The following is a 23,882-nucleotide window of genomic DNA, read 5'->3' as shown; positions in this document are numbered from 1 at the left end:
ACTTGAGCAAAACTCTGAAGAAGGCTGACAAAAGGACTGCTGATGTTGTTGGAATCTGACCTCCCTGTACTCGAAATGGATTTTCTGGAGCTACAGAACTCCAATTAGCGCGCTCTCAACGGCGTTGGAAATTAGACATCCAGGGCTTTCCAGCAATATATAATAGTCCATACTTTATTCGAAGAATGACGATGTAACTTGGCGTTGAACGCCAAGTTCATGCTGCTGTCTGGAGTTAAACGCCAGAAAAACGTCATGATCCGGAGTTGAACGCCCAAAACACGTCATAACTCAAAGTTCAACTCCAGGAAATGCCTCAGCTCGTGGATTAATCAATCTCAGCCCAAGCATACACCAAGTGGGCCCCGGAAGTGAATTTATGCATCAATTACTTACTCATGTAAACCCTAGGAGCTAGTCTAGTATATATAGAACATTTAACTATTGTATTAGACATCTTTTGACCACTTTAAGTCTTTTATCATTCGGTCACTTGATCATGGAGAGGGCTGGCCATTCGGCCATGCCTGAACCCTTTGCTTATGTATTTTCAACGGTGGAGTTTCTGCACACCATAGATTAAGGGTGTGGAGCTCTGCTGTACCTCAAGTATTAATGAAGTTCTATTTTCTTTTATTCAAATCTCTCTTATTCTTATTCCAAGATATTCATTCGTACCCAAGAACATGATGAATGTGATGATAAGTAACCCTCATTATCATTCTCACTCATGAACGCGCGTGATTGACAACCACTTCCGTTCTACATGCAACAGAGCTTGAATGTGTATCTCTTAGATTCCCCAACAGAATCTTCATGGTATAAGCTAGATAGATGGCGGCATTTATGAGGATCCGGAAAGTCTCACCTTGTCTGTGGTATTCCGAGTAGGATCCTGGGAATCCGAAAAGTCTCACCTTGTCTGTGGTATTCCGAGTAGGATTCCGGTAATGAATGACTGTGACGTGCTTCAAACTTGCAAGTGCTGGGCGTTAGTGACAGATGCAAAAGAATCAAGGGATTCTATTCCAGTAGGCGCAGGAACCAACCAGTGATTAGCCGTGCTGTGACAGAGTGCGTGAGCGTAGTTTTCACTGCGAGGATGGGATGTAGCCATCAACCATGGGTGATGCCTCCAGACGATTAGCCATGCGAGTGACAGCCGCATAGGATCATTTTCCCGAGAGGATTGAAAGTAGCCACCGCTGATGGTGAACCCCTATACACAGCTTGCCATGGAAAGGAGTAAGAAGGATTGAGTTGAAGCAGTAGGAGAGCAGGCGTCCTTGAGCCATACAGTATCTCCATTCGCTTATCTGAAATTCCCACCAATGAATCTGCATAAGTATTCTATCCCTTTTATTATTTCTATTTTCTTATTTCTATTTTCAAAAACCCATAAACCAATTTAATCTGCCTAACTGAGATTTACAAGGTGACCATAGCTTGCTTCATACCAACAATCTCTGTGGGATCGACCCTTACTCACGTAAGGTTTATTACTTGGACGACCCAGTACATTTGCTGGTTAGTTGAACGGAGTTGTGAATTCAACTGGTGCCACAATAATGATTTCATACAAGTACAAAAGAATATGGATCACAATTTCGTCCACCAAGTTTTTGGCGCCGTTGCCGGGGATTGTTCGAGTATGGACAACTGACGGTTCATCTTGTTGCTCAGATTAGGTAATTTTCTTTTCAAAAATCTTTTTCAAAAATTTTTCTTTTATTTTTCGTTTTTCAAAAAAATGTTTTCGAAAAAATTTAATAAAAATATAAAAAAATCATAAAATCATAAAAACCAAAAATATTTTGTGTTTCTTGTTTGAGTCTTGTGTTAATTTTTTTAGTTTGGTGTCAATTGCATGCTTTTAAAATTTTTCTTGCATTTTTTTTTTGAAAATCTCATGCATTCATAGTGTTCTTCATGATCTTCAAGTTGTTCTTAACAAGTCCTCTTGTTTGATCTTGATGATTTCTTGTTTTGTGTCTTTTGTTGTTTTTCATGTGCACTTTTGCATTCATATTTTCCATGCATTAAAGATTTCTAAGTTTGGTGTCTTGCATGTTTTATTTGCATCAAAAATTTTTCAAAATTATGTTCTTGATGTTCATCATGATCTTCAAAGTGTTCTTGGTGTTCATCTTGACATTCATAGCATTCTTGCATGCATCCTGTGTCTTGATCCAAAATTTTCATGTTTTGGGTCATTTTTGTGTTTTTCTTTAAAAATTCAAAAATCAAAAAAAAATATCTTTTCCTTATTTTCCTCCAAATTTTCGAAATTTTGGGTTGACTTGGTCAAAAATTTTTAAAATTAGTTGTTTCTTACAAGTCAAGTCAAAATTTCAATTTTAAAATTCTTATCTTTTCAAAATCTTTTTCAAAAATCATATCTTTTTCTTTTTTTTTTATAATTTTCGAAAATTTCAAAAATTATTTTTCAAAATATTTTCAAAATCTTTTTCTTATCTTTTTATCAAATTTTCGAAAATTAAGCTAACAATTAATGTGATTGGTTCAAAAATTTGAAGTTTGTTACTTTCTTGTTAAGAAAGGTTCAATCTTTAAGTTCTAGAATCTTATCTTGTAGTTTCTTGTTAGTTAAGTAATTTTAAAAATTAAATCTTTTTCAAAATATCTTTTTCTTAAAAATCTTTTTATCTTTTTATCTTATCTTTTTCAAAAAATTTTATCTTTTTCAAAATTTGATTTCAAAATATCTTATCTAACCTCTTATCTTATCTTTTTCAAAATTTGATTTCAAATCTTTTTCAATCAACATATCCATATGGTGATAACTACTTTTCGTGCAGAGACCTTCCGGATTAGACCTTCCGGATTCTCTTGAATGCCGCCATCAGTTCTAGCTTATACCACGAAGATTCCGATTAAAGAATCCAAGAGATAACTACTTAATCTAAGGTAGAACGGAGGTGATTGTCAGGCACACGTTCATAGTTGAGAATGATGATGATTGTCACGGATCATCACATTCATCCGGATTAAGAACAAGTATTATCTTAGAATGGAAGCAAGCATGATTGAATGAGAAACAGTAGTAATTGCATTAATCCATCAAGACACAGCAGAGCTCCTCACCCCCAACCATGGGGTTTAGAGACTCATGCTGTGGAAAGTACACAAAGAAAACGTGTAAAGTGTCATGAGGTACTGATACAATGTCAAAAGATCCTATTAATAGTAAACTAGTAACCTAGGGTATACAGAAATGAGTAAATGACGTAAAAATCCACTTCTGGGTCCACTTGGTGTGTGCTTGGGCTGAGCAATGAAGCATTTTCGTGCAGAGACCTTTTCTGGAGTTAAACGCCAGCTTTCATGCCAGTTTGGGCGTTTAACTCCAAGTTTTATGCCAGTTCCGGCGTTTAACGCTGGAATTTCTGAGGGTGAATTTGAGCGCCGGTTTGGGCCATCAAATCTTGGGCAAAGTATGGACTATCATATATTGCTGGAAAGCCCAGGATGTCTACTTTCCAACGCCGTTGAGAGCTCGCCAATTGGGCTTCTGTAGCTCCAGAAAATCCACTTCGAGTGCAGGGAGGTCAGAATCCAACAGCATCTGCAGTCCTTTTTGGTCTCGGAATCAGATTTTTGCTCAGGACCCTCAATTTCAGCCAGAAAATACCTGAAATCACAGAAAAACACACAAACTCATAGTAAAGTCCAGAAAAGTGAATTTTAGCTAAAAACTAATAAAAATATACTAAAAACTAACTAGATTATACTAAAAACATACTAAAAACAATGCCAAAAAGTATACAAATTATCCGCTCATCACAACACCAAACTTAAATTGTTGCTTGTCCCCAAGCAACTGAAAATCAAAATAGGATAAAAAGAAGAGAATATACTATAGACTCCAAAATATCAAGGAAACATAGCTCCAATTAGATGAGCGGGACTAGTAGCTTTTTGCCTCCTAACAGTTTTGGCATCTCACTCTATCCCTTGAAGTCCAGAATGATTGGCATCTATAAGAACTCAGAACTCAGATAGTGTTATTGATTCTCTTAGTTGAGCATAATGATTCTTGAACATAGCTAGTGTATGAGCCTTGGCTGTGGCCCAAAGCACTCTGTCTTCCAGTATTACCACCGGATACATACATGCCACAGACACATAATTGGGTGAACCTTTTCAGATTGTGACTCAGCTTTGCTAACCCCAATTAGAGGTGTCCAGGGTTCTTAAGCACACTCTTGTTGCCTTGGATCACAACTTTATTTCTTTCTTTTTTTTCTTTTTCTTTTCTTCTTCTCTTTTTTTTTCGAAATTTATTTTTTTTGTATCCACTGCTTTTTCTTGCTTCAAGAATCAGTCTGATGATTTTTAGATCCTCAATAACAGTTCTCTTTTTCCTCCTTCTTTCAAGAGCCAACAATTTTTTAACATTCTCAAAACAACAAATTCAAGAGACATATGCACTGTTCAAGCATTCATTCAGAAAGCAAAAAGTATTGTCACCACATCAAACTAATTCAACTAGTTTCAATGATAAATTTCGAAATCCTGTACTTCTTGTTCTTTTGTGATTAAAGCATTTTTCATTTAAGAGAGGTGATGGATTCATAGGACATTCATAACTTTAAGGCATAAAATTTCAATTTTATTAACTATGAATTAAGAACAAGACTCAATAATAAATATAAGATGAAACTAAACTAAAAAAAACGAAAAATAAAAGCAAAACAGACGAAAATAAAAACGCAAAAACATAGGCTCCTAATGATAGAGGTTTTCACAGAGTTAGGACTCAACAACCTTGATTTTGAGAAGTGGATGCTCCCTCAGCTTGAGAGGAGAGCTTTTGGCGTTTCAATTCTTGGAGTTCACGCCCCTGCTTCTCTTGTTCCTTCAGCAATTTGTAGAGCATGCAGTTCTGATTCTGCTGTTCTTCCTTCAGTTGCTCCATAGTCTCTTGCAACTTGGTGATAGATGCTTCTAGGCTGGTCCAGTAGTCAATTCTTGGGAGTTCAGGGAGGAATTCCTGCGCCCTCCTCTTGATGGAGTTGTCTTGCACTTGTCCTTCCATTGACTTCTTTGTGATTGGGTGTTCAATGGGTATGAACTCATCTACTCCCATCTTCACCCCAGCCTCTTTACAGAGCAAGGAGATCAGGCTTGGATAAGCCAGTTTGGCTTCAGTGGAATTCTTATTTGCAATTGTGTAGATCTCACAAGCAATCACATGATGGACCTCCACTTCTTTTCCAAGCATAATGCAATGAATCATCACTGCTCTCTTGATGGTGACCTCAGAACGGTTGCTAGTGGGCAATATGGAACGCCCAATAAAGTCTAGCCAACCTCTTGCAATTGGTTTGAGGTCTCCCCTCTTGAGTTGATTTGGGACACCCTTTGAATTGGTTATCCACTTAGTCCCAGGGAGGCATATGTCCTCTAGAACTTGATCCAACCCTTTATCTACTCTCACCATCCTCCTATTGAAGGAATCAGGATCATCTTGCAGTTGAGGTAGTTTGAAGATTTCTCTTATTTTGTCCAGATGGAAGTACATAACTTTCCCTCTGACCATGGTTCTGTAGGTATGGTAAGCAGTTCCAGTCATTCTCTGCTTATCTGTTAGCCACAGATTAGAGTAAAATTCCTGAACCATGTTCCTTCCAACCTTTATTTCAGGATTGGTCAGGACTTCCCATCCTCTGTTTCGAATTTGCTATTGGATCCCCGGATATTCATCTTCTTTCAGATCAAATTTAACTTCCGGGATCACTGACCTCAGACCCATTATTTTGTGATAATGGTCTTCATGTTCTTTGGTTAAGAACTTCTCTTGATTCCAAAGATTCTTTGGATTATTCTCTTTCTTTCCTCTTAAATTGGTTTGTTTTCCCTTAGGAGCCATGATCTTGATGAATCTTGGCTTAGTGATCACGGAAAAGCACACCAAACTTAGAGGTTTGCTTGTCCTCAAGCAAAAGAAAGGAAAGAAGAGAGAGAGAGAAAGAGGAAATTCGAATGGTGTGGGGAATGAGGGGTGGCAAACGTTTAATTATAGAGTGGGGGGAAAGATTTTCGAAAAAAAAGAAAAATTTGAAAGGAGATTTGAGGAGATATGGAAAGAAATTGAAAGAAGGGTGAGTTTTTGAACAAAATTTGGGAATGATTTGGAAGATTTGAAGAATGATTTTAAATTTTTGAAAATTTGAAAGTGAATGATGAGAGATTGAAATGTGTTTTTGTAGAAAAATATGGGAAAGAAAAGGAAAGTTTGAAAAAATCTGAGTTGAAAACAAAATTGTGGTCCCCCCACCTTTCTGGCGTTAAACGCCCAGAATGGCACCCATTCTGGCGTTTAACGCCCAGTTGGTGCCCCTTTTGGGCGTTTAACGCCCAGCCAGGTGCCCTGGCTGGCGTTAAACGCCAGAAATCCTTTATCACTGGGCGTTTTTCTGAACGCCCAGGATGCTGCACACCTGGCGTTAAACGCCCAGAATGGTGCCCATTCTGGCGTTTAACGCCCAAAATGGCACCATTCCTGGCGTTAAACGCCCAGAATGGTACCCATTCCTGGCGTTAAACGCCCAGAATGGTACCCATTCTGGCGTTTAATGCCCAAAATGCCCCTTACTGGCGTTTTTTCGCCAGTAAGCTCTTTTTCTCTGCTTTTTGAGCTGAATCCTTCTGTAACTCTGTGAATTCCTTCATTTTTGATACTTGCCTCTGTAAGAACAAATCATACAACTTCCTGATGACTGGGTTGCCTCCCAGCAAGCGCTTCTTTACTGTCTTTAGCTGGACTTTCACTGAGGATCACTCAAGTCTCAGTTTTGAGCATTCCTGCTCAAAATTTCCTTCAAGATAATGCTTGATTCTCTGTCCATTAACAATGAACTTCTTGTCAGAATCAATATCCTGAAGCTCAACATATCCATATGGTGATACTCCTGTAATCACATACGGACCCTTCCACCGGGATTTGAGTTTTCCTGGAACAGTCTGAGCCTAGAGTTGAAGAGCAGGACTTTTTGTCCTGGCTCAAAGACTCTGGTTGACAACTTCTTATCATGCCATTTCTTTGCCTTTTCCTTATAAATTTTTGCATTTTCAAAGGCATCGAGTCTGAACTCCTCTAGCTCATTTAGCTTGAGCAATCTTTTTTCACCAGCTAACTGTGCATCCAAGTTTAGGAATCTGGTTGCCCAGTAGGCTTTATGTTCCAGTTCCACAGGCAAATGACAGGCCTTCCCATACACCAATTGGTATGGAGAGGTTCCTATAGGAGTCTTGAATGCTGTTCTGTATGCCCACAGAGCATCATCCAAGCTCTTTGCCCAATCCTTTCTTCGGACTATCACAGTCCGTTCCAGGATTCTCTTTAGCTCTCTGTTAGAGACTTCAGCTTGCCCATTTGTCTGTGGATGATACGGAGTTGCCACTTTGTGGCTAATTCCATATCTAACCATAGCAGAGTATAGCTGTTTGTTGCAGAAATGAGTGCCCCCATCACTGATTAGTATTCTGGGAACGCCAAACCTGCTGAAAATGTTTTCCTGGAGGAATTTCAGTACGGTCTTGGTATCATTAGTGGGTGTAGCAATCGCTTCTACCCACTTAGACACATAATCCACTGCCACCAGAATGTAAGTGTTTGAGTATGATGGTGGGAATGGCCCCATGAAGTCAATTCCCCATACATCAAACAATTCTATCTCTAATATCCCTTGTTGAGGCATGGCATATCCATGAGGCAGGTTACCAGCTCTTTGGCAACTGTCACAGTTACGCACAAACTCTCGGGAATCTTTATAGAGAGTAGGCCAGTAGAAGCCACATTGGAGTACTTTAGTGGCTGTTCACTCACTTCCAAAATGTCCTCCATATTGTGATCCATGGCAGTGCCATAGGATCCTTTGTGCTTCTTCTCTGGGTACACATCTGCGGATCACTCCGTCAGCACATCTCTTAAAGAGATATGGTTCATCCCAGAGGTAGTACTTGGCATCTGAAATTAATTTCTTTCTTTGCATGTAGCTGTACTCTTTGGGAATGAACCTCACAGCTTTAAAATTTGCAATATCTGCAAACCATGGAGCTTCCTGAATGGCAAAGAGTTGCTCATCTGGGAAAGTCTCAGAAATCTCAGTAGAAGGGAGGGACGCCCCAGCTACTGGTTCTATTCGGGACAGATGATCAGCTACTTGGTTCTCTGTCCCTTTTCTGTCTCTTATTTCTATATCAAACTCTTGCAGAAGCAACACCCATCTTATAAGCCTGGGTTTTGAATCATGCTTTGTGAGTAAGTATTTAAGAGCAGCATGGTCAGTGTACACAACCACTTTGGATCCCACTAGATAGGATCTAAACTTGTCAATGGCATAGACCACTGCAAGTAACTCTTTTTCTGTGGTTGTGTAGTTCTTCTGTGCGTCATTTAGAACACGGCTGGCATAGTAAATGACGTGCAGAAGCTTGTTATGCCTCTGTCCCAACACTGCACCAATGGCATGGTCACTGGCATCACACATTAATTCAAATGGCAATGTCCAATCTGGTGCAGAGATGACTGGTGCTGTGACCAGCTTAGCTTTCAGGGTCTCAAATGCCTGCAGACACTGTGTGTCAAACACAAATGGTGTGTCTGCAGCTAACAGGTTACTCAGAGGTTTTGCAATTTTCGAAAAATCCTTTATAAACCTTCTGTAGAATCCTGCATGCCCCAGAAACCTTCTGATTGCCTTAACATTGGCAGGTGGTGGTAATTTTTCAATTACCTCTACCTTTGCCTTATCCACCTCTATTCCCCTGTTTGAAATTTTGTGCCCAAGGACAATTCCTTCAGTCACCATAAAGTGACATTTCTCCCAGTTTAAAACCAGGTTAGTCTCTTGGCACTTTTTCAAGACAAGTGCTAGGTGATTAAGACAGGAGCTAAATGAGTCTCCATATACTGAAAAGTCATCCATGAAGACTTCCAGAAATTTCTCTACCATATCTGAGAAGATAGAGAGCATGCACCTCTGAAAGGTTGCAGGTGCATTGCACAGACCAAAAGGCATTCTCCTGTAGGCAAACACGCCAGAAGGGCAAGTGAATGCTGTTTTCTCTTGGTCCTGAGGATCTACTGCAATTTGGTTGTAACCTGAATAGCCATCCAAAAAGCAGTAATAATCATGACCAGCTACTCTTTCTAGCATTTGGTCTATGAATGGTAAAGGAAAATGATCCTTTCTGGTGGCTGTATTGAGCCTTCTGTAGTCAATACACATGCGCCACCCTGTGACTGTCCTTGTAGGAACCAGTTCATTTTTTTCATTATGAACCACTGTCATGCCTCCCTTTTTGGGAACAACTTGGACAGGGCTCACCCAGGGGCTATCAGAAATAGGATAAATAATCCCAGCCTCTAGTAATTTAGTGACCTCTTTCTGCACCACCTCCTTCATGGCAGGATTTAGCCTCCTCTGTGGTTGGACCACTGGTTTGGCATTATCCTCCAATAGGATCTTGTGCATGCATCTAGCTGGGCTAATGCCCTTAAGATCACTTATGGACCACCCAAGAGCTGTCTTGTGTGTCCTTAGCACTTGAATCAGTGCTTCCTCTTCCTGTGAATTTAAAGCAGAGCTTATAATCACTGGAAAAGTTTCACCCCCTCCCAGAAATGCATATTTCAGGGATGGTGGTAGTGGTTTGAGTTCAGGTTTGGGAGGCTTATCCTCCTCTTGAGGAATTTTCGAAAATTCCTTTGCTTCCTCTGGTTCTTCTTGATCAGGTTGAGCATCTTTGAAGATGTCCTCAAGCTCTGATTCTAGGCTTTCAGCCATATTGATCTTTTCTACCAGAGAGTCAATAATGTCAGCGCCCATGCAGTCATTTGGTGTGTCCGGATGCTGCATAGCTTTTACAGCATTCAACTTGAACTCATCCTCATTGACTCTCAAGGTTACTTCCCCTTTTTGTACATCAATGAGAGTTCGTCCAGTTGCTAGGAAGGGTCTTCCTAGAATGAGAGTTGCACTCTTGTGCTCCTCCATTTCCAGCACCACAAAGTCAGTTGGAAAGGCAAATGGCCCAACCTTGACAATCATGTCCTCAATTATGCCTGATGGATATTTAATGGAGCCATCAGCAAGTTGGAGGCATATCCGGGTTGGTTTGACTTCTCCAGTCAGCCCAAGCTTTCTGATAGTGGATGCAGGTATTAGATTGATGCTTGCTCCAAGATCACATAGAGCTATCTTGGTGCAAGCACCTTCTAATGTGCACGGTATCATAAAGCTCCCTGGATCTTGAAGCTTTTCTGGTAAGCTTTTTAATATGACTGCACTGCATTCTTCAGTGAGAAACACTTTTTCAGTCTCTCTCCAATCCTTCTTATGACTTAAGATCTCTTTCATGAACTTAGCATAAGAAGGTATTTGCTCAAGTGCCTCTGCAAACGGAATCTTTATTTCAAGAGTCCTTAGATAGTCTGCAAAGCGGGCAAATTGCTTATCCTGTTCCGCTTGGCGGAGTTTTTGAGGATAAGGCATCTTGGCTTTATATTCTTCAACCTTAGATGCTGCAGGTTTATTCCTTACAGAAGTGGTTGAAGAAGCCTTGTTAGAGGGATTACTGTCAGCACTCTCAGGTGTCTGATTCTCCCCAGGCGTCTGAAAGCCAGGATTGGGTGGAAATTGGGCGTTTAACGCCAACTTTTCCCCCTTTTCTGGCGTTTGAATGCCAGAACTGGGCAAGGAATGGGCGTTTAACGCCAGCTTTCCTTCCCTTTCTGGCGTCTGAACGCCAATGACATTCCTCTCTGGGCTCTTACTGTCCTCAGAGGGATTTTAAACAGTGGTTTGGTTGTCCTCTGTCAATTGTTCCTTGTTTGGCTTTTTACTCTTTTGAGCAGTGTTATTCAGGGTCTTCCCACTCCTCAATTGAACTGCTTGACATTTCTCTGTTATCTGTTTAGATATTTGCTGTCTTGCTTGATTTAACTGCAGTTCTATGCTCTTGTTAGCAACCTTAGTTTCATGGAGCATCTCTTTAAAGTCTGCTAACTGTTCTGTCATCAGGAGCAATTGTTGATTAAGCTCAGTTATCTGTTCTTGAGGACTAGGGTCAGTGACTTCCTCTTCTGGAGAGAACTCATTGCTAGAGTACAAATATTGGTTTCTAGCAACAGTGTCTATAAGCTCTTGAGCTTCTTCAATTGTCTTCCTCATGTGTATAGATCCACCAGCTGAGTGGTCTAAAGACATCTGAGCTTTTTCTGTAAGCCCATAATAGAAAATGTCTAACTGTACCCATTCTGAAAACATTTCAGAGGGACATTTCCTTAGCATACCTCTATACCTCTCCCAGGCATTATAAAGGGATTCATTATCCTCTTGTTTAAAGCCTTGGATGTCCAGTCTTAACTGTGTCATCCTTTTTGGAGGGTAAAAATGATTCAGGAATTTGTCTGACAACTGTTTCCATGTCTTTATGCTTGCTGTAGGTTGGTTATTCAACCACCTTTTAGCTTGATCTTTTACAGCAAATGGAAACAGTAATAGTCTGTAGACATCCTGATCTACCTCTTTATCATGTACTGTGTCAGCAATTTGTAAAAACTGTGCCAGAAACTCAGTAGGTTCTTCCTGTGGAAGATCGGAATACTGGCAGTTTTGCTGCACTATGATAATGAGTTGAGGATTTAGTTCAAAGCTGCTTGCTTTGATGGGAGGTGTACAGATGCTACTCCCATATGCAGCTGTAATGGGGTTAGCGTATGACCCCAGAGTCCTTTTGGACTGATCAATCCCACTCATGTCCATAATGGACAAAAGGGCGATGACTATGATTGCAAATAGATAAATTTTGTTGTTTTTTTTTTTGAATTTACGAAAAAAAATAAAATAAAATAAAATAAAATTAAAATAAAAATTCAAAAATGAAAAAGAAATGATTGAAATTTTTTTTTGAAAAAGATTTGATTTTTGAAAAGAGGAAAGAGAAAAACACAAAAAGACACCAAACTTAAAATTTTTAGAAAATCAAACACTGATTTTTCGAAAACTTTTAAGGGAAAAACACAAAGAGGACACCAAACTTAGAATTTTTATGAATCAAAAAGGGACTAAGAACATGCAAAAATCGAAAATTAAAAGAAAAGCAAAAGCATGCAATTGACACCAAACTTAAAATATGAAACTAGACTCAACTAAAAGACTCTAAACCAACAAAAATAAAAAAGTCCTAATCTAAGCAACAAAATAAGCCGTCAATTGTCCAAACTCAACAATCCCCGGCAACAGTGCCAAAAACTTGGTGCACTGGTGGACGAAATTGTGATCACTTGTATGTATTTATAAAAGATGTATACTCTGAGGACATTGTTTATTTTCTTCACAATCTCGTTCAACTAACCAGCAAGTGTACTGGGTCGTCCAAGTAATAACCTTACGTGAGTAAGGGTCGAATCCACAGAGATTGTTGGTATGAAGCAAGCTATGGTCACCTTGTAAATCTCAGTCAGGCAAATTAAACATTATTTATGGGTTTGAGGATAGGAATAATAAAAAGGAATAATAAAAGGGATAGAACACTTATGCAGATTCATTGGTAGGAATTTCAGATAAGCGGATGGAGATGCTGTAGAGCTCTTGGACGCCTGCTCTCCTACTGTTTCTATTCAATCCTTCTTACTCCTTTCCATGGCAAGCTTTGTATAGGGGTTCACCATCAACTGTGGCTACTTTCATTCCTCACGGGGAAATAACCTGTGCGGCTGTCACTCGCACAGCTAACCAGTCTGGAGGCATCACCCATGGCTGATGGCTACATCCCATCCTCACAGTGAAAACTATGCTAACGCACTCTGTCACAGTACGGCTAATCACCGGTTGGTTCCCGCTCCTACTGGAATAGAATCCCTCTTTTGCGTCTGTCACCAACGCCCAGCAGGTTAAAGTTTGAAGCACGTCACGGTCATTCATGATCGGAATCCTACTCGGAACACCACAGACAAGGTTGGACTTTCCGGACTCCCAGGATCCTACTCGGAACACCACAGACAAGGTGAGACTTTCCGGACCCAGATGAATGCCGCCAACTATCTAACTTATACCACGAAGATTCTGTTGGGGAATCTAAGAGATACGCATTCAAGCTCTGTTGCATGTAGAACGTAAGTGGTTGTCAATCACTCGCGTTCATAATTGAGAATGATAATGAGGGTAATCTGACTCATCACATTCATCATGTTCTTGGGTACGAATGAATATCTTGGAATAAGAATAAGAGAGAATTGAATAAAAGATAATAGAATTGCATTAATACTTGAGGTATAGCAGAGCTCCACACCCTTAATCTATGGTGTGCAGAAACTCCACCGTTGAAAATACATAAGCAAAGAGTTCAGGCATGGCCGAATGGCCAGCCCTCTCTAACGTGATCACAGGATCAAAATACAATCCAGGATGAACGTGGTCAAAAAGACACCTAATACAATAGATAAATGTCCTATATATACTAGACTAGCTTCTAGGGTTTACATGAGTAAGTAATTGATGCATAAATCCACTTCCGGGGCCCACTTGGTGTGTGCTTGGGCTGAGCTTGATGAATTCACGTGCTAAGGCATATCTTGGCGTTGAACTCTGAGTTATGACGTGTTTTGGGCGTTCAACTCCGGATCATGACGTTTTTCTGGCGTTTTACTCCAGACAGCAGCGTGTACTTGGCGTTCAACGCCAAGTTACGTCGTCATTCTTCGAATAAAGTATGGACTATTATATATTGCTGGAAAGCTCTGGATGTCTACTTTCCAACGCCGTTGAGAGCGCGCCAATTGGAGTTCTGTAGCTCCAGAAAATCCATTTCGAGTGCAGGGAGGTCAGAATCCAACAGCATCAGCAGTCCTTTTGTCAGCCTTCTTCAGAGTTTTGCTCAAATCCCTCAATTTCAGTCAGAATTTACCTGAAATCACAGAAAAACACACAAACTCATAGTAAAGTCCAGAAATGTGAATTTATCATAAAAACTAATGAAAACATCCCTAAAAGTAGCTTAAACTTACCAAAAACTATATGAAAACAATGCCAAAAAGCGTATAAATTATCCGCTCATCACAACACCAAACTTAAATTGTTGCTTGTCCCCAAGCAACTGAAAATCAAATAGGATAAAAAGAAGAGAATATACTACAAAGTCCAAAATATCAATGAGTATTAATTTAATTAGATGAGCGGGACTTGTAGCTTTTTGCTTCTGAACAGTTTTGGCATCTCACTTTTTCCTTTGAAGTTTAGAGTGATTGGCTTCTCTAGGAACTTAGAATTTCAGATAGTGTTATTGACTTTCCTAGTTAGGCATGTTGATTCTTGAACACAGCTACTTTATGAGTCTTGGCTGTGGCCCTAAGCACTTTGTCTTCCAGTATTACCACCGGATACACAAATGCCACAGACACATAACTGGGTGAACCTTTTCAGATTGTGACTCAGCTTTGCTAAAGTCCCCAGTTAGTGGTGTCCAGAGCTCTTAAGCACACTCTTTTGCTTTGGATCACGACTTTAACCACTCAGTCTCAAGCTTTTCACTTGGACCTTCATGACACAAGCACATGGTTAGGGACAGCTTGATTTAGCCGCTTAGGCCTGGATTTTATTTCCTTGGGCCCTCCTATCCATTGATGCTCAAAGCCTTGGATCCTTGCTACCCTTGCCTTTTGGTTTTAAGGGCTATTGGCTTTTTCTGCTTGCTTTTTCTTTCTATTTTATTTTATTTTATTTTATTTTATTTTTTTCGCCATATTTTTTTTCAAGCTTTTTCACTGCTTTTTCTTGCTTCAAGAATTAATTCATGAATTTTTCAGATCATCAATAACATTTCTCTTTGTTCATCATTCTTTCAAGAGCCAACAATTTTAACACTCATAAACAACAAGATCAAAAATATGCACTGTTCATTCATTCATTCAGAAAACAAAAATTATTGCCACCACATCAATATAATTAAATTAAATTCACTAATAATTTCGAAAATTATGTACTTCTTGTTCTTTTGAATTAAAACATTTTTCTTTTAAGAGAGGTGAAAGACTAATGGATTTTATTCATAGCTTTAAGGCATGGTTTACATACTAATGATCATGAAGTAGAAACACAAAAACATAGATAAACATAACACTTAAAAACCGAAAACAGAAAGAAATAAGAGCAAGGAATGAATCCACCTGAGTGAGGGTGGTGCCTTCTTGAAGGTCCAATGGTGCTCTTTGAGCTCCTCTATGTCTCTTCCTTGCTTCTGTTGAATAATTCATAGTAATTTTGGTGCTCCTACCCATAGTTGCTCCCAATAGTTGTGTGGAGGACCATTTATTCCCTGAGGTATCTCAGGAATCTTCTTGATTTGCAGCCATATGTTCTAACCAACTGAGCTATTCCAGCTTACATATATAAGTCTTTCCATCTCCCAAGACTCAGAGGTGGAAGCTTTTGTCTTCCCTTTGAGGTTTCTCTGGCCTTAGGTGCCATTAATGGTAATGGGAAAGCAAAAAAAAAGCTATGCTTTTACCACACCAAACTTAAAATATTGCTCGCCCTCGAGCAAGAAAAGAAAGAAGAGAAGAAGAAGAAGAAGATGGAGGTGAGTGAGGGGAGATGGATTCGGCTAGATGGGTGGGATTGGGTGGGAAAGAGTAGATAGATGTAGGTGGTGAATGAAAAACAGAAGGGATGAATGGAAAGAGAGAGGGCGAGGTAGGTGGGGATCCTGTGGGGTCCACAGATCCTGAGGTGAAAAGAAATACCATTCCTTCACCATATAGGCATGTAAAATGCCTTCATGCATCATTCTGGCGTTCAAACGCCCATTGGTGCATGTTCTGGGCGTTAAACGCCCATGTAATGCATGTTTCTGGCGTTGAACGCCAGTTTCATGCTTGTTTCTGGCGTTCAGCGCCAGTTTGTCCTCTCTGTGCACCATCCTGGCGTTTAACGCCGGGTTGGTGCTTGTTTTGGGCGTTCAGCGCCAGAATAGTGCTCTGTTCTGGCGTTGAACGCCGGCCAGATGCACCTTCTGGGCGTTGAACGCCAGCCCGTGCATCCTCCAGGGTAAAAATTTTTTTCTTCTGTTTTTGACTCTGTTTTTAATTTTTTTGATTTTTTCGTGACTCCTCATGATCATGTACCTAATTCAACACAAAAATAACACCAAAACAAAATAAAATAAAATTAGATAAATAAAATTGGGTTGCCTCCCAACAAGCGCTTCTTTAATGTCAATAGCTTGACAGTGGCTCTCAGGGAGCCACAGAGCAATCAAGTCAATGTTGTCTAGTCCCAACACCAAACTTAGAGTTTGGATATGGGGTTTGAGCACCAAACTTAGAGTTTGGTTGTGGCCTCACAACACCAAACTTAGAGTTTGACTGTGTGGGCTCTTCTTGACCTTGAACTGAGAGAAGCTCTTCATGCTTACTCTCTTTTGTCACAGAGGGATTGCCATGTGCTTGAAACACAAGGTATTCTCCATTTAATTGAAGGACTAACTCTCCTCTGTTGACATCTATCACAGCTTCTGTTGTGGCTAGGAAAGGTCTTCCTAGGATGATGCATTCATCATCTTCCTTCCTAGTATCTAGGACTATGAAATCAGCAGGGATGTAAAAGTTTTCAACTTTTATAAGCACGTCCTCTACTATCCCATGAGCTTGTCTTATGGATTTATCTGCCAATTGTAATGAGAACAAGGCAGGTTGTACCTCAATGATTCTTAGCTTCTCCATTACAGAGAGTGGCATAAGGTTTATCCCTGACCCAAGATCACACAGAGCTTTTTCAAAGCTCATGGTGCCAATGGTGCAAGGTATTAAGAACTTGCCAGGATCTTGTTTCTTTTGAGGTAGAGTTTCCTGAATCCAAGTTTCTAATTCATTAATGAGCAAGGGAGGTTTACTTTCCAAAGTCTCATTACCAAACAGCTTGGCATTCAGTTTCATGATAGCTCCTAGATATTGAGCAACTTGCTCACTAGTCACATCTTCATCCTCCTCAGAGGATGAATAATAGTCAGAGCTCATGAATGGCAGAAGGAGATTTAATGGAATCTCTATGGTCTCTAGATGAGCCTCAGATTCCTCAGGATCCTTATTAGGAAGCTCCTTCTTGCTTGGAGGACGTCCCAGGAGGTCTTCCTCACTGGGATTTTCGTCCTCCTCCTCCTTTGTGCATTCGGCCATGTTGACTAAGTCAATGGCTTTGCACTCTCCTTTTGGATTCTCTTCTGTATTACTTGGGAGAATACTGGGAGGAGTTTCAATAACTTTCTTACTCAGCTGGCCTACTTGTGCCTCCAAATTTCTAATGGAGGATCTTGTTTCATTCATGAAACTGAAGGTGGCCTTTGACAGATCAGAGACTATATTAGCTAAATTAGAATTATTTTGTTCAGAGTTCTCTGTCTGTTGCTGAGAAGATGATGGATATGGCTTACTATTATTCAGCCTATTGCGTCCACCATTGTTAAAACCTTGTTGAGGTTTTTGTTGATCCTTCCAGGAGAAATTTGGATGATTTCTCCATGATGAGTTATAGGTATTTCCATATGGTTCACCCAGATAATTAACCTCTGCCATGGCAGGGTTCTCAGGATCATAAGCTTCTTCAGAAGCTACCTCTCTAGTACTGTTGGATGCATGTTGCAATCCATTCAGATTTTGAGAGATCATGTTGACCTGTTGAGTCAACACTTTGTTCTGAGCCAGTATGGCATTCAGAGCATCAATTTCAAGAACTCCCTTCTTCTGAGGGACCCCATTATTCACGGAATTCCTCTCAGAGGTATACATGAACTGGTTGTTTGCAACCATGTCAATGAGTTCTTGAGCCTCTTCAGGCGTTTTCTTCAGGTGAATAGATCCACCTGCAGAGTGGTCCAGTGACATTTTCGAAAATTCAGAGAGACCATAATAGAATATATCTAATAGGGTCCATTCTGAAAACATGTCAGATGGACATCTCTTGGTCAACTGCTTGTATCTTTCCCAAGCTTCATAGAGGGATTCACCATCTTTTTGTTTGAAGGTTTGAACATCCACTCTCAGCTTGCTCAGCTTTTGAGGAGGAAAGAATTTATCCAAGAAGGCAGTGACCAGCTTATCCCAGGAGTCCAGGCTATCCTTAGGTTGTGAGTCCAACCATATTCTAGCTCTGTCTCTTACAGCAAAAGGGAAAAGCATGAGTCTGTAGACTTCAGGATTAACTCCATTCGTCTTTACAGTATCACAGACTTGCAAGAACTCAGTTAAAAACTGATAGGGATCTTCAGATGGAAGCCCATAAAACTTGCAGTTTTGTTGCATTAATGCAACTAGTTGAGGCTTAAGCTCAAAGTTATTGGCTCCAATGGCAGGAATGGAGATGCTTCTTCCATCAAACTTGGACGTTGGCTTTGTGAAGTCACCAAGCATTCTCCTTGCATTATTATTATTATTTTCGGCCATCTCTTCCTCTTGTTCGAAATTTTCTAAAAGGTTACCTCTGGATTGTTGTAATTTAGCTTCTCTTAATTTTCTCTTCAGAGTCCTTTCAGGTTCTGGATCAGCTTCAACAAGAGTGCCTTTATCCTTGTTCCTGCTCATATGAAAGAAAAGGGAACACAAAAGGAAAAAGGAATCCTCTATGTCACAGTATAGAGATTCCTTTATGTTAGTAGAAGAAGAAAGGGGTAGAAGAATGAAGAAGGAGGTTCGGATTTGGATGAAGAGAGGTGAAGAGAAGTGTTAGTAATTAAATAATTAAATAGAATAAGAAAAGAGAAAGAAGATTTCGAAAATAATTTTTGAAAAAGGGTTAGTATTTTCGAAAATTAAAAATAAAATAAGTTTAAAATTAAAATGTAAAACAATTAAAAAGAATTTTTGAAAAAGAGAGGGAGAATTTTCGAAAATTAGAGAGAGAAAAGTAGTTAGGTGGTTTTGAAAAAGATAAGAAACAAACAAAAAGTTAGTTAGTTGATTGAAAAAGATTTGAAATCAAAATTTGAAAAAGATAAGAAGATAGGAGGTTAGATAAGATATTTTGAAATCAAATTTTGAAAAAGATAAAATTTTTTGAAAAAGATAAGATAAAAGATAAAAAGATATATTTGAAAAAGATATTTGAAAAAAAAAAGATTTAATTTTAAAAATTACTTAACTAACAAGAAACTACAAGATAAGATTCTAGAATTTAAAGATTGAACCTTTCTTAACAAGAAAGTAACAAACTTCAAATTTTTGAACCAATCACATTAATTGTTAGCTAATTTTTCGAAAATTGGATAAAAAGATAAGAAAAAGATTTTGAAAATATTTTGAAAAATATTTTTGAAATTTTCGAAAATAAAAAAAAATGAAAAAGATATGATTTTTGAAAAAGATTTTGAAAAGATAAGATTTTTAAAATTGAAATTTTGACTTGACTTGTAAGAAACAACTAATTTTTAAAAATTTTTGACCAAGTCAACCCAAAATTTCGAAATTTTGGAGGAAAATAAGGAAAAGATATTTTTGAAATCAAATTTTGAATGAAAAACACAAAAATGACCCAAAACATGAAAATTTTGGATCAAGACACAAGATGCATGCAAGAATGCTATGAATGTCAAGATGAACACCAAGAACACTATGAAGATCATGATGAACATCAAGAACATAATTTTGAAAAATTTTTGATGCAAAGAAAACATGCAAGACACCAAACTTAGAAATTTTTAATGCATGGAAAATATGAATGCAAAAATGCACATGAAAAACAACAAAAGACACAAAACAAGAAATCATCAAGATCAAACAAGAAGACTTGTCAAGAACAACTTGAAGATCATGAAGAACACTATGAATGCATGGGATTTTCGAAAAAATGCAAGAAAAAAATTTTTAAAGCATGCAATTGACACCAAACTTAAAAATTAACACAAGACTCAAACAAGAAACACAAAATATTTTTGATTTTTATGATTTTCTAATTTTTTTGTATTTTATTAATTTTTTTTTTTCGAAAATATAGTTTGGAAAAACGAAAAATAAAAGAAAAATTTTTGAAAAATATTTTTGAAAAGAAAATTACCTAATCTGAGCAACAAGATGAACCGTCAGTTGTCCATACTCGAACAATCCCCGGCAACGGCGCCAAAAACTTGGTGGACGAAATTGTGATCACTTGTATGTATTTATAAAAGATGTATACTCTGAGGACATTGTTTATTTTCTTCACAATCTCGTTCAACTAACCAGCAAGTGTACTGGGTCGTCCAAGTAATAACCTTACGTGAGTAAGGGTCGAATCCACAGAGATTGTTGGTATGAAGCAAGCTATGGTCACCTTGTAAATCTCAGTCAGGCAAATTAAACATTATTTATGGGTTTGAGGATAGGAATAATAAAAAGGAATAATAAAAGGGATAGAACACTTATGCAGATTCATTCAGATAAGCGGATGGAGATGCTGTAGAGCTCTTGGACGCCTGCTCTCCTACTGTTTCTATTCAATCCTTCTTACTCCTTTCCATGGCAAGCTTTGTATAGGGGTTCACCATCAACTGTGGCTACTTTCATTCCTCACGGGGAAATAACCTGTGCGGCTGTCACTCGCACAGCTAACCAGTCTGGAGGCATCACCCATGGCTGATGGCTACATCCCATCCTCGCAGTGAAAACTATGCTAACGCACTCTGTCACAGTACGGCTAATCACCGGTTGGTTCCCGCTCCTACTGGAATAGAATCCCTCTTTTGCGTCTGTCACCAACGCCCAGCAGGTTAAAGTTTGAAGCACGTCACGGTCATTCATGATCGGAATCCTACTCGGAACACCACAGACAAGGTTGGACTTTCCGGACTCCCAGGATCCTACTCGGAACACCACAGACAAGGTGAGACTTTCCGGACCCAGATGAATGCCGCCAACTATCTAACTTATACCACGAAGATTCTGTTGGGGAATCTAAGAGATACGCATTCAAGCTCTGTTGCATGTAGAACGTAAGTGGTTGTCAATCACTCGCGTTCATAATTGAGAATGATAATGAGGGTAATCTGACTCATCACATTCATCATGTTCTTGGGTACAAATGAATATCTTGGAATAAGAATAAGAGAGAATTGAATAAAAGATAATAGAATTGCATTAATACTTGAGGTACAGCAGAGCTCCACACCCTTAATCTATGGTGTGCAGAAACTCCACCGTTGAAAATACATAAGCAAAGAGTTCAGGCATGGCCGAATGGCCAGCCCTCTCTAACGTGATCACAGGATCAAAATACAATCCAGGATGAACGTGGTCAAAAAGACACCTAATACAATAGATAAATGTCCTATATATACTAGACTAGCTTCTAGGGTTTACATGAGTAAGTAATTGATGCATAAATCCACTTCCGGGGCCCACTTGGTGTGTGCTTGGGCTGAGCTTGATGAATTCACGTGCTAAGGCATATCTTGGCGTTGAACTCTGAGTTATGACGTGTTTTGGGCGTTCAACTCCGGATCATGACGTTTTTCTGGCGTTTTACTCCAGACAGCAGCGCGTACTTGGCGTTCAACGCCAAGTTACGTCGTCATTCTTCGAATAAAGTATGGACTATTATATATTGCTGGAAAGCTCTGGATGTCTAATTTCCAACGCCGTTGAGAGCGCGCCAATTGGAGTTCTGTAGCTCCAGAAAATCCATTTCGAGTGCAGGGAGGTCAGAATCCAACAGCATCAGCAGTCCTTTTGTCAGCCTTCTTCAGAGTTTTGCTCAAATCCCTCAATTTCAGTCAGAATTTACCTGAAATCACAGAAAAACACACAAACTCATAGTAAAGTCCAGAAATGTGAATTTATCATAAAAACTAATGAAAACATCCCTAAAAGTAGCTTAAACTTACTAAAAACTATATGAAAACAATGCCAAAAAGCGTATAAATTATCCGCTCATCATGCACGAAATTGCAATCACACTTTTGCAACTCCGCACAACTAACCAGCAAGTGCACTGGGTCGTCCAAGTAATACCTTGCGTGAGCAAGGGTCGATCCCACGGAGATTGTCGGCTTGAAGCAAGCTATGGTTATCTTGTAAATCTTAGTCAGGATATCAGAAATTATCAGGATTGATTGTGAAAGACAAAAGAACATGAAATGATTACTTGTTTTGCAGTAATGGAGAATAGGTTGAGGTTTGGAGATGCTCCATCTTCTGAATCTCTGCTTTCCTACTGTCTTCTTCTTCAAACACGCAAGTCTCCTTCCATGGCAAGCTGTATGTAGGGTTTCACCGTTGTCAATGGCTACCTCCCATCCTCTCAGTGAAAACGATTGCATATGCTCTGTCACAGCACGCGGAATTCATCTGTCGGTTCTCGGTCAGGCCGGAATAGAATCCAGTGATTCTTTTGCGTCTGTCACTAACGCCCCGCCTGCTAGGAGTTTGAAGCTCGTCACAGTCACTCAATCATTGAATCCTACTCAGAATACCACAGACAAGGTTTAGACCTTCCGGATTCTCTTGAATGCCGCCATCAGTTCTAGCTTATACCACGAAGATTCCGATTAAAGAATCCAAGAGATAACTACTTAATCTAAGGTAGAATGGAGGTGATTGTCAGGCACACGTTCATAGTTGAGAATGATGATGATTGTCACGGATCATCACATTCATCCGGATTAAGAACAAGTATTATCTTAGAATGGAAGCAAGCATGATTGAATGAGAAACAGTAGTAATTGCATTAATCCATCAAGACACAGCAGAGCTCCTCACCCCCAACCATGGGGTTTAGAGACTCATGCTGTGGAAAGTACACAAAGAAAACGTGTAAAGTGTCATGAGGTACTGATACAATGTCAAAAGATCCTATTAATAGTAAACTAGTAACCTAGGGTATACAGAAATGAGTAAATGACGTAAAAATCCACTTATGGGTCCACTTGGTGTGTGCTTGGGCTGAGCAATGAAGCATTTTCGTGTAGAGACCTTTTCTGGAGTTAAACGCCAGCTTTCATGCCAGTTTGGGCGTTTAACTCCAAGTTTTATGCCAGTTCCGGCGTTTAACGCTGGAATTTCTGAGGGTGACTTTGAGCGCCGGTTTGGGCCATCAAATCTTGGGCAAAGTATAGACTATCATATATTGCTGGAAAGCCCAGGATGTCTACTTTCTAACGCCGTTGAGAGCGCGCCAATTGGGTTTCTGTAGCTCCAGAAAATCCACTTCGAGTGCAGGGAGGTCAGAATCCAACAGCATCTGCAGTCCTTTTTGGTCTCGGAATCAGATTTTTGCTCAGGACCCTCAATTTCAGCCAGAAAATACCTGAAATCACAGAAAAACACACAAACTCATAGTAAAGTCCAGAAAAGTGAATTTTAGCTAAAAACTAATAAAAATATACTAAAAACTAACTAGATTATACTAAAAACATACTAAAAACAATGCCAAAAAGCATACAAATTATCCACTCATCAGCATGATTATTGTTTTTCCTAATTAATAGGCTTTCCACTTCTAACATATTTTGGAATGTCATTTCTCATCTCAGCTTTTCAACTCCAAAATAATCCAAAATATACATTTACCTAACTCATTTCATTTTTCTACTGCTCCTTTGCCACTTCGTGCTTATCTTGTTATTTGCCTACTTATTTTCCTGCTTTTATTCCTCAATTATATCTTGAAAATTCTATTTTTTAGGATGTCTGACTCTTAAGGCAGGGAAAAGGGCAAAGTAACTACTAGCAAACAGAAAAGAGGCGAATCCTCTGGTTCCATCCTTGGCATCTTACATGATGATTCCTGGCGGGAGAAGAACTTTACCATGCAGAAAAAGGCTGATCAGTTGGTACCTGCAACTGACCTGGTTAAATTTGCAAACAAATACTATGAGCTGAAGTTCCTGAC

The 23,882-nt window shown here is 39.3% G+C and overlaps 1 non-coding gene across 1 annotated transcript; it reads left to right on the top strand.

Annotated features, from left to right (window-relative positions):
* Positions 1–17,966: 17,966 nt before the first annotated feature.
* On the top strand, positions 17,967–18,070 carry LOC112798653 (small nucleolar RNA R71). Its single transcript, XR_003200255.1, has one exon. It is a non-coding gene; the product is annotated as a small nucleolar RNA R71 (small nucleolar RNA).
* The last annotated feature ends 5,812 nt before the right edge of the window (positions 18,071–23,882 follow it).

The sequence above is a fragment of the Arachis hypogaea genome, chromosome 4 (genome assembly GCF_003086295.3).
Source record: "Arachis hypogaea cultivar Tifrunner chromosome 4, arahy.Tifrunner.gnm2.J5K5, whole genome shotgun sequence".
In the NCBI taxonomy this organism is placed as follows: domain Eukaryota; kingdom Viridiplantae; phylum Streptophyta; class Magnoliopsida; order Fabales; family Fabaceae; genus Arachis; species Arachis hypogaea.
Note: the sequence above shows the minus strand (reverse complement) of the source record. Positions and strands in the feature narration are given on the sequence as shown.